At 37.0% G+C, this 14,943-nt stretch overlaps 1 protein-coding gene across 1 annotated transcript in view; it reads right to left on the bottom strand.

Moving 5' to 3' along the window:
- The window catches only part of CALCR (calcitonin receptor), a 69,846-nt gene that overhangs the window by 26,604 nt on the left and 28,299 nt on the right, over window positions 1-14,943 (bottom strand). The window lies entirely within an intron of this gene.

Raw genomic sequence — 14,943 nt, 5'->3', positions numbered from 1 at the left:
CTAAAGGAAAACATTCTAACTCAATGCAAAGAAACCAAAAACCTTGAAAAATGGTTAGACAAAATGCTAACTAGAATACCAGCTTAGAGAAGAACATAAATGACTCTTTGGAGTTGAAAAACATAGCATGAGAACTACGTGAAGCAAACACAAGTTTTAATAGCCGAATTGATCAAGCAGAAGAAAGGATATCAGAGACTGAAGATCAACTCAATGAAATAAAAAGAGAAGGCAAGACAAGAGAAAAAAGAGTTAAAAGAAGTGAACAAAGCCTCCAAGAAATACGGAATTATGTGAAAAGACCTAATCTACACTTGATCGGTGTACCTGAATATGATGGGGAAAATGAATCCAAGCTGGAAAACATGCTCCAGGATATTATCCAGGAGAACTTCCCAAGCATAGCAAGGCAGTCCAACAGTCAAATTCAAGAAATACAGAGAACTCCACAAAGATATTCCTCAAGAAGAGCAACCCCAAGGCACATAATTGTCAGATTCACCAGGATTGAAATGAAGGGAAAAATATTAAGGGCAGCCAGAGAGAAAGGTGAGGTTACCCACAGAGGGAAGCCAATCAGACTCACAGCAGATCTCTCAACAGAAACCCTACAAGACAGAAGAGAGTGGGGGCCAATATTCAACATCCTTAAAGAAACAAACTTTCAACCCAGAATCTCATATCCAGCCAAACTAAGCTTCAGAAGTGAAGGAGAAATAAAATACTTTACGGACAAGCAATTACTGAGAGATTTCATCACCACCATACCTGCCCTACAAGAGCTCCTGAAAGAAACACTAAGCACAGAAAGGAACAAGTACCAGTCACTGCAAAAGCAAACCAGTTGGCAAAGACCAAAAATGCAATGAAGAAAATGAGTCAACTAACGGGAATGAAAACCAGCCAGTAACAAAATGGCAGGATCAAATTCACACATAACAATGTTAACATTGATTGTAAACGGCCTAAATGCCCCAATCAAAAGACACAGATTGGCAAACTGGATAAAAAGTTAAGACCCATTGGTGTGCTGTATTCAGGAAACACATCTCACATGCAAAGACACACATACACTGAAAATACAGGTGTATGTGTGTCTTCTTCCACTTGGAAGAAGATTTACCAAGCAAATGGAGAACAAAAAAAAAAGCAGAGGTTGCAATCCTGATTTCTGATAAAATGGACTTCAAACCAACAAAGATCAAAAGAGACAAAGAAGGACACTACATAATGGTAAAAGGATCAATCCAACAAGAAGAGCTAACTATCCTAAATATATATGCACCCAACACAGGAGCACCCAGATACATAAAGCAAGTTCTTAAAGACCTAAAACAAGATTTAGACTCCCACACAGAAATAGTGGGAGACTTCAACACTCCATTGTCAATATTAGACAGATCAACAAGACAGAAAATTAACAAGGACATCCAGGACTTGAATGCAGAGCTGGACCAAGCAGACCTAAGAGATATATACAGAACGCTCCACCCCAAATCCACAGAATATTCATTTTTCTCAGTACCACATTGCACTTACTCTAAAACTGACCACATCATTGAAAGCAAATCACTCCTCAGCAAATGCAAAAGAACGGAAATCATAACAAACAGTCTATCAGACCACAGCGCAATCAGACTAGAACTCAGGATTAAGAAACACGCTCAAACCCACACAAACACTTGGAAACTGAACAACTTGCTTCTGAGTGTCAACTGGATAAACAATGAAATGAAGGCAGAAATAAAGATGTTCTTTGAAACCAATCAGAATGAAGACACAACTTACCAGAATCTCTGTGACACCTTTAAAGCAGTGTCCAGAGGGAAATTTATAGCAATAAATGCCCACATGAGAAACAAGGAAAGATATAAAATTGACACCCTATCATCAAAATTGAAAGAGCTGGAGGAGGAAGATCAAAAAAAATCAAAAGCTAGCAGAAGGCAAGAAATAACTAAGATCAGAGCCGAACTGAAGGAGATAGAGACACAAAAGACCTTCAAAAAATCAATAAATCAGGAGCTGGGTTTTTGAAAAGATCAACAAAATAGACCATAGCCAGACTAATAAAAAAGAAAAGAGAGAAGAATCAAATAGATGCAATAAAAAAAGACAAAGGGGACATCACCACTGATCCCACAGAAATACAAACTACCAAAAGAGATTACTACAAATAGCTCTATGCACATAAACCAGTAAACCAGGAAGAAATGGATAAATTCCTGGACACTTGTACTCTACCAAGACTAAACCAGGAGGAAGTTGAAACCCTGAATAGACCAATAACAAGGACTGAAGTAGAGAATAGCCTACCAACCAAAAAAAGTCCAGGTCCAGATGGGTTCACAGCCGAATTCTACCAGATGTACAAAGAGGAGATGGTTCTATTCCTTTTAAAACTGTATCAAACAATACAAAAGGAGAGAATCTTCCCAAACTTATTTTATGAGACCAACATCATCCTGATACCAAAACCAGGCAGAGACTCAACTAAAAAAGAAAAATACAGGCCAATATCCATGATGAACATAGATGCAAAAATCTTCAATAAAATACTGACAAACAGCACATCAAGAAGCTTATCTATCACGACCAAGTAGGCTTCATCCCAGGGATACAAGGCTGGTTCAACATATGCAAATCCATAAATGTAATCCATCACATAAATGGAACCAAAGACAAAAACCACATGATGATTATCTCAATTGATGCAGAGAAGGCCTTTGACAAAATTCAGCAGCCATTCATGCTGAAAACTCTCAGTAAACTAGGTATCGATGGAATATATGATAAAATGATAAAAGCCATTTATGACAAACCTATAGCCAATATCGTACTGAATGGGCAAAAGCTGGAAGAATTCCCTTTGAAATCAGGCACTAGACAAGGATGCCCTCTCTCACCACTCCTATTCAATATAGTATTGGAAGTTCTAGCCAGAGCAATCAGGCAAGAAAAAGAAATAAAGGGTATTCAAATAGGAAAGGAGGAAGTCAAACTGTCTCTATTTGCAGGCAACGTGATTATATATCTACAAGACCTCGTTGTCTCAGCCCAAAATCTTCTCAAACTGATAAGAAATTTCAGCAAAGTCTCGGGATACAAAATCAATGTGCAGAAATCACAAGCATTCCTATATACCAATAACAGACTAAAAGAGAGCCAAATCAACAGCGAACTCCCATTCACAACTGCTACAAAGAGAATAAAATACCTAGGAATACAACTAACAAAGGATATAAAGGACCTCTTCAAGGAGAACTACAAACCACTGCTCAACGAAATAAGAGAGGACACAAACAAATGGAAAAATATTCCATGCTCATGGTTAGGAAGAATTAATATCATGAAAATGGCCATACTGCCCAAAGTAATCTATAGATTCAACACTGTCCCCATCAAGCTACCAATTATGTTCTTCACAGAACTGGAAAAAACCACTTTAAACTTCATAGGGAATCAAAAGAGAGCCTGCATAGCCAAGACAATCCTAAGCAAAAAGAACAAAGCCAGAGGCATCACACTGCCAGACTTCAAACTGTAGTACAAGGCTACAGTAATCAAAACAGCATGGTAGTTGTACCAAAACAGAGACATAGACCAGTGGAACAGAACAGAGGCCCCAGAAGCAACACCACACATCTACAACCATCTGATCTTTGACAAACCTGACAAAAACAAGCAATGGGGAAAGGACTCCATGTTTAATAAATGATGTTGGGAAAACTGGCTAGCAATGTGCAGAAAACAGAAACTGGACCCCTTCCTGTCACCTTACACTAAAATTAACTCCAGATGGATTAAAGATTTAACCATAAAACCTAACACCATAAAAACACTAGAAGAATATGTAGGCAAAACCATCCAGGACATAGGCATAGGCAAGGACTTCATGCCTAAAATACCAAAAGCAATGGCAAAAAAAGCTAAGATAGACAAATGTGATCTAATTAAAACTCAGAGCTTCGGTACAGTGAAAGAAACCATCATAAGAGCAAACCAGCAACCAACAGAATTGGAAAAAATTTTTGCAATCTACCCATCTGACAAAGGGCTAATATCCAGAATCTACAAAGAACTAAAACAGATATACAAGAAAAAAACAACCCCATTCAAAAGTGGGTGAAGGATATGAACAGTTTTCAAAAGAAGACATTTATGAGGCCAACGAACATATGACAAAATGCTCATCATCACTGGTCATTAGATAAATGCAAATCAAAACTACATTGAGATACCATCTCATGCCAGTTAGAATGGTGATCATTAAAAAAATCTGGAGACAACAGATGCTGGAGAGGATGTGGAGAAATAGGAACACTCCAACACAGTTGGTGGGAGTATAAATTAGTTCAACCATTGTGGAAGACAGTGTGGCGATTTCTCAAGGATCTAGAAATAGAAATTCCATTTGACCCAGTAATCGCATTACTGGGTATATACCCAAAGAACTATAAATTGTTCTACTATAAAGACACATGCACAAATATGTTCATTGCAGCCCTGTGTATTTATGGCTTGCTTAGTATTCCATGGTGTATATGTACCATATTTTCTTTGTCCAGTCTATCACTGATGGGCATTTGACCCAAATGCCCAATATGCACACTACCTGAGTGACAGGACCCACACCCTAAACCTCAACTCCATGCAAGATGTCCATGTAACAAACCTACATGAGATTCTGCATCTCTAACCGAAGTTAATGCTGATGCAGACCACCCAGGTAATGCTGATGCAGACCAGATCTTGGAAGAATTTAGGGTTCAGAGAGGGCAGCCATAAAAAAAATTAGTTCGTGTCCTTTGTAGGGACTTGGATGAATCTGGAAGCCATTATTCTCAGCAAACTGAAACAAGAACAGAAAACCAAGGCAGCCATAAAAAAAATTAGTTCATGTCCTTTGTAGGGACTTGGATGAATCTGGAAGCCATTATTCTCAGCAAACTGAAACAAGAACAGAAAACCAAACACCGCATGTTCTCATTCACAGGTGAGTGTTGAACAATGAGAACATGTGGACTCAGGGAGAGGAGCATCACACAGTGGGGGCAGTTGGAGGGGTAGGGGAGGGACAGTTGGGGGGTGTGGAGGGTGGGGAGGGATAACATGGGGAGAAATGCTGGATATAGTATACACCTAAAGAAAAATAAAAAAATTAAAAAAAATTAGAAAAAAAAATTGTGGTAGTAGGATAATCATATGGGAAACTTTAAATAAAACAGTTTTCTTCAAAAAGTAGATTTTATATAATTCAGATATTATGGGATATGTATTCCACACTTTAATAATTAATAGGGTGATTTTTAATTTTCAGAAGCTCAGTAACAGTCCCTCTACATTTCAGGAGTAATCTTTTTCCCCCTAGTTTATCTATTTAGTTGTAATACTTTTTTTTTCTGAGGCAATGCCTTTATGATTTGTAGTTTATGTTAATGCCTTTTTGGTCTTGAGATAATGCTCAAATAAAATATTTAAAAACATAGTTGCCTGTAAAAATTGTAGGTAAATTTTGATAGTATACTTGCTTTTACTTTGTAACTAATGGTTCATATTTTTAAATTATTTACATTGCATGCAAATCATCCAGAACTCTTCAAAGCCCTTGAACTTATTACATGTAAAATCCATAAGCACTTTTTTCTCCTAAAGAAGAGATGCGAGTCTTATTTATCAGCCAAATTCAATTACATGTGACACTAAGAAGGATGCTTGCCATTGAAGTCCTGTTTATGTATGCAATTGAAATATTTTTTCTACAATGGCCACCTTTACATGGGGCCTATTTAAAAGCATGTCTTTTTCTGCTCCCTTATCATTTCAATTAAAAGAAAATAAGCTTTGTCTGAATCAAATATACTCAGAGTCCCTTCTATTCACCCCTCGACCCCAAACTGTATTTCCTCAGAAAAAGAGCAATTATAGAGAAAACAACTCCCACTCCCACCACAGAAAAAAGATGAAAAGTATCATACTTCATGGAGTCATCATGACTTAAGTTTTGTTTTTCACCATTCTGCCCTTGTCCATGAGAAGGAATTTGAGAGTGTGATTCAGAAGGTGCAGTGTGGGGCTTGAGATTCTGTTTTCTTATTTACTTATTTATTTTAGCATAATAATGTTTTAATTTTATTTTTTAGTTTTTTAAAATTTACCTTTATATATAGACACAGAAGATACATATACAGCATGTAATAGCATGCAGACATAGAATAAAATCATGTCCTTTGCAGCAACAGAAATGTGGCTGGAAGCCATTATCTTAAATTAATTAATGCAAGAACAGAAAACCAAATGTCACATGTTCTCTTTCATAAGTGAGAGCTAAGCTTGAGCACACATGGACATAAACATGGAAGCAACAGGGACAGGGGACTACTAAAGGCAAGAGGGAGAGAGGGCTGAAAAACCACCTAGTGGGTAATATGCACACTACCTGAGTGATAGGACTCACACCCTAAACCTCAACTCCATGCAAGATGTCCATGTAACACACCTACATGAGATTCTGCATCTCTAACCGAAGTTAATGCTGATGCAGACCACCCAGGTAATGCTGATGCAGACCAGATCTTGGAAGAATTTAGGGTTCCGAGAGGGCCTCATCAGTACTTGTTGCAGTGAATTTACTGCAACTCCTGTTGTAGTAAACTCCTGTTGCAGTAAACTCACAGTGCAATGAGAAACATCCCGACTTTGATTCACTTATATTTTAAAACCCCATGAGGAGGAATTATAGACCTTTGTGTCAAAATGCCAGTTCAGTTAATAAACTAAGGGACAAAAAGGCCCTCATGTCATCTGGAAAACTGTCAACCTGTACAGTCTTTAAAGCCAGCTGAATGAAGTAGAAACCTAATCAGAAAGTTTAGCAGTAAGCAGCTTTGTAGGAAAGTGCTGCAATTCTTCTCCAGAGGAATTTAAGGATATAACATTTTCAATTAAAAGTTAGTCTGCTTTGCAATCTTGAGATGATTCCTGATAAAGCCTCAGAGAAAATGAGTTTGAGTTTGTGGAACTGTGTAGTTGTGATTTGGTGTGTTTAGTAAAAGAATTAAAAACAAACATTAGAGAAAAAAAAGTCTCATCTGAGATAAATACATCGGGAGATGATCTGGAAATTGGCAAAGGAAGCACTTTGGAAGTGTTAAGAAAACAGTGCCAGAGCAAACAAAAGGGCAGGTTATACACAATTCTGATTAAAAAACAAAACAAAACAAAACAAAACAAAACAACAACAACAAAGAAATATGGTAGGTAAATAAAAGTTAACCACTTACTACTCTCAGGTTTTTTTCTCTATATGGTATAGTGAGGGTCTTATATCATTCTTCACTGGGGATTCTCAAGCCATCATTGATTTAGCCGTATATTTTCAGACCACACCCCTTCAGGTTATTTGTGATTTACAAGTCTCTACATACGTGTATTCTACTTTTATACTTAGTTTCTTTTAGATTTAAGCAGTGTTTTACTAATGCTTGATGTTTCACACCTCCTGTGCTGTGTCACATAGAAATGAACAAGGTGCCACAGTTAGTAATTAAGTGCTAAAGCCCTAATGATAAAGCTAACAATGATAATACAAATCATGATAGCTGATTTTTCAGAGTTGTGTGCCATATGATGTTTTGTGAACTTTAGGAATATTGGCTTATTTTTCACAGACAGCTTTATGAGAAATGTACTATTATTTTCTCTGTTTTACACGTTAGGAAAGCAAGGCACAGTGAGGTTGAATAACTTGCTCAAGATTACAGATTAATCTGTTAAGTGGAAAAGCGAAGATTTAGATTCTGCAGTTCAGCAAGAACAATGATATAATTTGGAGTAATCCAGCTAAGCACAACAAATAACAAATCGTGTGTCACTTCACAACTGTCCAGCAATGATCCAACATACCCTAACGGAGTGTGCAAAACCTCTAGCATCTCAATTGGAAGTTCTGAGAATAAAAACAAATCTATAACAAGTTTTGGACTAAATTCATGACAGCCTTCTCAAAGCAGGGAAAGCTAACTGCAAATTTTGAGATAAAGACTTGTGTATGTGTAGAGGTACCACCAAGATTGACCAAATGAAAGAAACTGGATATTGGGTATATGTTTATATGCACTTTAGGAAGAGATTCTTCTTCAAATTTGTATGAGAAAGCATCTAGTTAAAAATAATAACTTTAAAAAGGAATAAAGAGATCCTCTATACTTTTCTCCATCATGTGACCTTGGTTAAAAGATCATTTATTGGTTTTGACATGTAAGTAAAGTGAAGTAGCATAAATAACCAGGGTAAGATACTTTATTCCATTACCACATCTTGGTATTACTCTCTGTGCATTGCCTTTCAAATGCATCATACACTTTTATTCCCAATCTAATTTTTTCTATAAGTTACTGAAATAGATCATTCCAATCTAGTTTTATTTACTATTGACCTCTCATCTCAAAAATTCTGCTATCTCAGTCACCTCCCTCACATTTATATATTCTCGCTTGCACCAGCCTCCCTTGGGCTGAGCAGGAGTCCAGCTTCCATCCTGGATTTTATCTTCTCTAGTGTCTTGGCTCTGAGCATCCATTCTAAGCTAATCTTCCTGTGCCTACCTAGAAAGAAGCTCTGACATAGCCTGGTGGCTCAATCATCCTGAAAAAAACAAAGGTTAGAAGACATTAATGTTGCTTCCAGAACCTGGAACTCATTTAACTTTACTTATACAAGAGGCTATAGAAAATACAAATTGATTGTTTCAGCTTCTGAGGTGCAAAGTGCTCAGGTTTCCAGTAAAAATTAATCTTTCTGCGTTGTGCCTTTCAGACCCAGATAAAAAAATTAGAGAGAAAATTTATTTCTGAAAAATCACAAGTATCCTGCTAGCTTCTTTTAGATGCATCAAGAACAATGCTTTTAATTCTGCCTCCTGACTTTCTACATGAAGATCATTGAATGAGCAGATAGAAGAAAAAAATAAAATAACATTTTAGATATTATGGAAATGAAATGCTCAATTGACACAAATGACAATGAGCAATTTTTATATCACTCAATAAATTGAGGATGTATTCAGCCCTTATTTATGTCATGAATTATATTGAGTTTAATTTTTTAAAAAATGTGGAAGGAATAAGATTCTCACCCTTGGCCATTCAAGAGATAATATGACTTTCCAAAAACAACCCAGGGAAGAAACTACTTGAATGGGAAAAGGACCACAAACCCATAGGGATTCTCTACTGACAGTAAGGACAGGGCATTGTATATATATTTTTTCTTACCCTTAACAAAATAATAACAAAAAAACCTCATAGAACTAGTGTGACAACATTTGGGATGAGGCAGCCTTCCTCTTCAAAAAATAACTTCTTAATATATTCCCATGAGCATTTGTGAGGAAAATCATTGCTGATTCAGTGACCCAGAATTGGTTCAAAATGCAAACAAAAACAAAAACAAAAAAACCCACCCCCTGTCTGTCTTTAGTATGCTTAAGAACAAACTGTCTTTAAAAATTATGTATTCTGGCTTATTTTTCTAAGAAAATATATGCCCGAATCACTGACAGATGACATGCTGATAGATACGCTTTTCTTTATTTATGACTGTGCTTATGGTTCTCATGTTAGTTGCAATTACAATAAATATTTGTAGGTTGAAAATGTCCAATAACTTCTCTTTCCCCAAAACTTTTTTGGCTGCTTTTCTTTGTCTCTTCTTCTTTCTTCTTTTTTTCCCCCTGTCTCTACTTTTCTTGGCTAGGGAGGACCTTAATCTAAGGTATTCTGGAGTGTCAGTTTTTCAAGAAAAATTCAGTATTTTAAATAATTTATTTCAAGCAATTTTAAATATATGATTCTTCACGTGACTTAGTAATGTTGATGACATGATTCTCAGCCTTTGGATACTATTTTGTTTGTATCTTTAAAGTGAAAGAATTCTGCTCTTAGAAAAGATGAATCTTGAAAATAGCAGTAAAATCTTTTCTAGTTCTTGTTTATCCCCTCTATATTGAAATCTATTACAACAGGGACAACTGCTTTCATGATACCTGAATTTATAGTTTCAACTGTAATCTAATAATCTTTTGGATGGGAAAGACTTCAAGAAATTGGACTTCTATGAATGCATTGTGACAGAATATGCATTTTCAAGGTGAGATACAATACAAATTTTACCATATATGTCTCTCTTGGTGATGCCACATAAGCAGTTTCAAAGATGAATAATGTATAAAACATGAGTCCTTGAGAATTCTTTCCTTCCCTTTCTTAAACTGATTTTCCCATTTCTAGAGAGAGCAACCCTATGCTGCTTGTATATGGAGGGTTAGACGAGAGAGCTAACAAAACTCTCATTGGAAAACAATGACTGTGTTAAAATAGAGAAAATGCTAAAAACAAATAGCCTAGTTTATTTCCTCTGGGTGAAGTATATGCTTCACAATTTACAAACATGAATTAAGCTTTGTCGTTGTAGTTATTTGGTTTTAGCCTATGCTATTTATATATATTTGATGAGAGACATGTGTTTCCAAATTTTCTTTTTGGAAGAAACAGACATTTGAAAATATGCAAAATGCACAGTGTATTCTCACATATGATGTTGCCCATTTACCATTGTAAGTGGCTTGCTACTGGTGGCTTCTTTTCATTTTGTCTAACTTCAGAGGGAAATGGGCTCTTTTAGGCATATAGAGAAAAATACCCAAATTTTTTGTTTCTTTATTTTCTGTGGAAAAAATACAGTTTGAAATAGGTTAAAATGTGACCAAACCCCATATGTGTGGTTGCAAGATTCATGAAGCTATTTCCATGTGAGATTTGGCTCATTGCGAGGGATTGTGAAGGGGATGTCATAGATATTTTTTCCAAACCAGTATAAATTCACTTCAGCCTGAGGGCTAAAAGTTACATTTTTGGTGGTTAATAAATAGCTGATTGATTGGATGAAATTCTATCTTTAAAATGTTTTACCGTTTGTTCTTAGGAAGTTTCCCCTTGCATAGCTAAAAACAGCAAGTCTGTTAGGGTAAAAATATATTGATTGGAAGAACCAGGTGCTAGTCATGCCATAAAGATAAGTTTCTTTTCTTTCTTTCAAACTTACTTTAAGATTGCCTAATGTGTGTGGGTGAATCAATCTCACTCCTCCATACCCAGAAGAAAGTTTCCTGTTAATTTCTCTGGCTCCTTGAATCTTACACTCATATTCTCCTAGGAAATCAGGTGAATAGTGGCAGATCCAGGTCCCTAGATACCTGCTTACAGAGTTTATTAAAGGTTACTAGGCAATAGAGGGGCCGCAAGGCATATGTGGGTTGACTTAGTGGTAGGTAGGCGACAGCCTTTGTGCTGTGGCTGGCAGAGTCCCTGGCATGTATGACCCTAAAAATCCTACGAAAATGGCAACATCTAACAATTACAATGAATGGGACTGCCAAGAGCAATTAATAGAATAAGAGATTTGTTGGAAAAGTCAAGTGCAGCAATCTAGGGAGTTAGTCATAAGGTGAGAGTTGACAGCAACCTTGTGAGCAATCACTTGCAATGTTAGGCCCTTGAGAGTTTTAAAAAACTTTATGCTTCTTTGGGCTCCAGGACAACTGCTGGGAAGTAAGTAGAACAGTTTTCGTTATTCCCATTTGATGCAAAAAGCTACATGATTTCTATAATTTAGTAGCAAACTCAGAAAAAAACCCGAATTTTGACTATTTCAGGAAGATAGGTTGAAGAAGATTTCATAGCAGATAAGAAGTCCCTTTTACATTTATAGGTGGGAGGCATGGCGATATGGGCGTGAGACTCCCACAAAAAGAGGGGAAAGAGTCTATTCAAGCATTTATAATACTTCATCATGTGACTGAGCATGCTCCAAGATCAATGTGGTTGGTTATTCAAAAATTGAAGCTTCATTTCTTGGCCTACTCCCTACAGAGAGTAACTTTCCTAGGGTTTCTACTCTTCATGGAAAATAGAGAGCCAAAATGTGACTGTTCTCTGCAGAGAGATTCTTAGTTAATTGCTTCTACCTCTGTTTTCATCTCAATGGGGGTCAGCTTCCCTCGTTAACTGTTGTGGGCATGTCCAGTTACGGGCAGTCATCACTTTGGAATGACTGAGCCCATTTCTTTAAGAAGATGTCTTTCTTAGTCAATAAAGAAAGACAATCAAGAGTACCAAGTGGTAAAGAAGAGAGAGGTTGGCTCCTGTGTGAGATATGTCTGGGTTTGAATCCCATCTCTAAGTATTCATGGTACAGAGAACGCTTGTTCTCATCAAGCCTCAGTGTCCCAGCTTTAAAAATGGGGATAATTCCACCCATTGCTAGGATATTACAAAAATTAAATTAAGTGAGATAAATTTTCTTTAGATCAATTGACATTAAAAAGAAACATTCATCAGGGTAAACCCATTTAGTCACATTATTCTGCAGGTAAGACAGGACTTTGTCTCTGATAACAGATGCCAAGGTTTTAAAAGATCTGATAACAGATGCCATGGTTTTAAAAGATAGATTATAATGTCTCTCTGCATATATTCATACTGCAAAAATTATTAACACTGTGGAGCCACTAGAAGCCAAATTAAGCTGCTTTCCCATGCCATGCCACTGTCACACAGGATGCATGCTCTGGGCAGATTTCACGCATTTTAGTTATTGGGTTGGCAGAACTGTCAAATGCCAGTTTTGAAAGATGAGGCTATCTACAGATGTTTGCATAACACAGTTAAACAGAGAAACAAAAGTGAAAATATCCCTTGGCTCTTCACTTTGAGCTAGATAGCGTCTATTCGTGCTTCTAGATGCACTCTCCATCCTGTTCCCTCTACCCTGGGCCCACAGAAATAAATCTGTACATCTCCAGCAGGGCTTCCTTGCCCTCTGGTTTCTGGTTGAGCTCAGCTAATGGGGACCATCAGTAGAGACTGGAAGATGAGAGTGAGTGAACAAGGGATATTTATTTCTCCACTTCCTTTTGTGGGGTTGCCACAGGCTGGCTGTGTCCTAAGATGGAAGTCCTGAGTTTCCGTAGGGCCTCCTTTACCACACCAACTCTCTGTCTTTGGGTTCATACACCTTTCCATCCACTTGTCCATTCAGGCCTCGAGTGGAAATAGTCCCCACTTTTACTATATCCTAGTGCATTGTCTACACATTTGCATTAGAATAAAACATATGGATTCATCAATTTTGCAGAACAAAAAGGATCAAATATTGGCAATTTTATATTTAATTGAATAAACGGTTATATCATTAAACTATTTTGAATCATTCAATTAAAGCATAGCCCATTAAAAGGAAAAGATTTGTTAAAATTAAGGAAAGCAGGTTTGCAAAGGAGACAGCAGAGAAGCACTTGTGGAGTTTTTGAGATGAAAATATTTACTGTGGACAAAATAACTATTAAATAATAGAAGCTGTAATTATAAATTATTTAAACACTGGATTGATAGATAAAAATTTCTGTAAAATAAGTGTTTACTTGGTATTACAGTGCCACAGTGATTTGATTTTTAAAAAATTAATCTGGTAGATTTGGAAACCTAATCAACCAGTTTGGTGTCGCTAAACCCTCACTGATTTACAGAGACACATCTGACAATGTAAATGAAAGAACAAAAACTGAGAGTAAGGAGACCCGAATTTCAGTGCTTGATCCCCATTCCAGTCAGTTTTATGATTTGAGGGAAATCACTTTGCCTTTTTATCTTCAAGTTTCTGATGAGGAGTCAAGAATAAATAACCTCTAAAATCCCTTTTAGTTCTGGTTTTTGTTAGTTTGTAATACCAGGGACTGATATCAATGAAAAAGCAAAGCCTCAAGATGCTCCTCCTCTGTCCTCCCCTGCCAGTTAAATTGCTTCATCCAGTAGTTGGCTGATAATTTCCAAACTTGGCAGCAAAGAAATACCCAGGATATATTCCTCAGCTCCACCTCATATCTACTGACTCTCTAGCATCATGTGGACAGTAGCTATTTCATATTTATGAAATCTCCCCTGTTGATTCTGAAGTAGAGCCAGGAAATCACTGTGAAAAACACTATCTTGGATATAAAGAGAGAAGACTGACAACAAATATGCGTTACTCTGAACAACTCTCAGGACGATTCTGGTAGAAGAAATTCAGAATGGTTCTCAGTAATGGAGCTAAATGATTTAACTCTCTTGTTCTCTGTAGTACTCAAATAGAAGAAGGACACACACCATGCTTGCTTGTTGTAATTGTGCATGAAGAGACATGAGTTTCAGGGATGTATGTCCTCTTGCCCTGACTTTTGCATTTCCTGTGTCAGTATAAACCTTTTTGAAAGCATAATGACACAAAACATGATCATATTTATATGGTTCATTAGCATAAGGGAATAGCTACACATAGTGGAGATGACTGGGCTAAGCCCAGCCTGGCATCAGAATGAAGAGGGGAATCAATATTTAGGCACACCTGTAACCATTTGTGGCACACCAGGATCACTAAGAAGCACTGCCTTACTGTACCTAGTATCATCTATGTTCACAAGATGTGGTCAATAAATTTGTCATAGGTGTTAATAAATTATTGGTTAGTACTTTACATCCTTTGTTAGTTGTATTCCTAGGTATTTCATTCTCTTTGTAGCAATTGTGAATGGCAGTTCATTCTTGACTTGGCTCTCTTTTAGTATCTTATTGGTGTATAGGAATGCTTATGATTTCTGCACAAACAGATGGAAAAACATCCCATGCTCATAGTTAGGAAGAATCAATATAGTGAAAATGGCCATACTGCCCAGAGTAATTTATAGATTCAACACAGCCCCACTAAAAAGTGCACGAAGGATATGAACACATGGACACAGGGAGGGAGCACCACACACTGGGGTCTGTTGTGGGGGAATAGGGGAGGGATATGGGGGGTAGGGAGGTTGGGTAGGGAAAACATGTGGAGAAATGCCAGATATAGGTG

This window comes from Aotus nancymaae, unplaced genomic scaffold (assembly GCF_030222135.1).
Source record: "Aotus nancymaae isolate 86718 unplaced genomic scaffold, 86718_ANA_hifiasm-v0.15.2.pri h1tg000025l, whole genome shotgun sequence".
NCBI lineage: Eukaryota > Metazoa > Chordata > Mammalia > Primates > Aotidae > Aotus > Aotus nancymaae.
Note: the sequence above shows the minus strand (reverse complement) of the source record. Positions and strands in the feature narration are given on the sequence as shown.